Source organism: Anthonomus grandis, chromosome 2 (assembly GCF_022605725.1).
Source record: "Anthonomus grandis grandis chromosome 2, icAntGran1.3, whole genome shotgun sequence".
Lineage (NCBI taxonomy): Eukaryota > Metazoa > Arthropoda > Insecta > Coleoptera > Curculionidae > Anthonomus > Anthonomus grandis.
In genome coordinates, this window is record NC_065547.1 from 32662236 (window position 1) to 32664310 (window position 2075).

A 2075-nucleotide genomic window follows, 5' to 3' on the forward strand; every position below is an offset into this window, starting at 1 on the left:
CTTACTTCACTGTTAGGCACATACCATCAAGCTATATTCCATGGCTAGTGTCATAGAAGTTTAATATAGACAGTAATGTATCAATTATAAATTGACATCCATTTTCTTGGATGTCAATTTAAAACAAACACTACAAATGCACAAAAATAAAACAATAGTGAGGACAGCATTTGATGTAGATTCCCTGAGTAAAGATTTTTAAATGGCAACTAATTATGGTCAACAATCAATAAATATTAGGTGTTTAAAAAAAACAATTCATATATGAAGGTAAAATGAAAATCATAGTCTCTCCACTTGTGTATTAAACATAATTCTTCTTGATAATTCCCAACATGTTTTGGACACAGAGGTGTCCATCATCAGGGGATAAAAAGTTTAAAATTGGTACAAGTTACCCACACCAGGGTTTGAGTTTATGTCAAAAAAGCACATGCAAGAATTTTGAGCTAGTTGAATTTCTCTGCTTTAAGAATGTTTCATACATCACAGTAGTCCGGCCCAGATAAAATGAGAGGCTCAACCAATAAATATTTAATATGTTATAGGAATGACATAGTTAACTTATTTAAGATATAGATATGGTTAAAAATAAGCCCCAAATTTCTGGCTTGTTCCCCAAATGGAATAATTTTTCTATTTATATGAAGGCAAGAAAAAATAAAAGAGATTAAATTTGGCTTTAATAGACCCAAAGCCAATCATCAAGTGAAGCTGAGAGTCATGAGCACAAAGGTAATTGGAGCCAGTGTAAATCTGCGATGGAAGATTTAACATGGAAATAATATTACATAGCATTACACTAACTTTTCTTAAGTCATCCACTCAAAAAAAATAGTTACTTGAGAGAAGATACACTTTCACCTCACTTTTTTCATTGTTTTGATTTTTCTAGTATGAAATACAGTTAGAGAAACTTTTCCTATAAAATTATTCTCTCCTTAAGAGTAATTACACCAAATTTCATATTTAATGGATGTAACCTGGGCAATATCCTGTTACAAAGCCCGAAACGTTTTCAACTGAATCTTATCCGAATAATTACTCATGTTCTTAGTTTTCACTAATTAATACATAAACATTCCATTGTTAGCATTGTCAGATTAATAGGTATATGTGTGACTTTTACCACTTTCATTGAATAACAGACCAATTATAAAAGGATATTAGCACTAAATTCCATTCAAGACAATATACATGCCTACCGTTTATCTTCCTTTTGCGTTTTCACTTGGAATTTTTCTTTGTACATGAAGAACTTCACCTCTCATACCCAATCAAATATCAAAATAAGTGTGTCCTTACCTGGATTCGATTTCTCCGCTGCTACATAATCTAAAGCATCGCGAACACCATCAAATCTACTTTAAACGACGCGGAAAGTTTATTGGCCGCTAATGCTGTACTTATTTGTTAAATTTTTAAATAATAAACGACAAAATACATAAAATCAAATTGCAAGTAATGTTGTAACTTGGCAAAAATATCAATCACCCAGCCAGGCACTGTCAAATGTCAATTCCGGCTGTCATTATAAATGTCAGTTATCAATTTCGACCAATCAAGACAGAATCCAGGACAAGGTTCCGACGTTGCCATGTTGGTATCTTTGGGATAGGGAGTGGAATGGAAATCTATATTTATATTTTTTTAATGCTAAAAGTGTTTATTGAATATTATAAATTTTAACAATAAATTACTAATATGTAGTCTCTTAGGGTTTGGTTAGGCTTGGTGGTTATCTTAGCACGGCATGACTGTTATAACTGCGTGGAATAGTTTATTGTTGTTTAGTTAACAATATATATTATAGTTATTATTTATAACAGTTTTTTTTATATTAATCTTGTCCTAGAATAGTAAATAAAACATTAAAGGCAATTTCTGGCACCTGTCAGTCCAATTCTATCAATTGACAACACTGTATTATTTGCTCTCTAAAAATTTTATTCTGAACTTATCTGACAAGCAGGCAAAGCTTAATACCAAATTTACAGAAAACTGTATTTTTTTCTATATTTTTGTCCATTATTCTAAAGATGGCGCCATCTTATTAGTAAACGTCACATGGCTTT

At 31.3% G+C, this 2075-nt stretch overlaps 1 protein-coding gene across 1 annotated transcript in view; it reads right to left on the bottom strand.

Moving 5' to 3' along the window:
* The window catches only part of LOC126746297 (E3 ubiquitin-protein ligase Ufd4), a 115135-nt gene extending 113626 nt beyond the window's left edge, over positions 1-1509 (bottom strand). The window contains exon 1 of the mRNA XM_050454475.1: positions 1306-1509. The gene's annotated coding sequence lies outside the window, so the exon portion shown is untranslated. The remainder of the gene's footprint in view (positions 1-1305) is intronic.
* Between the last annotated feature and the right edge of the window lie 566 nt (positions 1510-2075).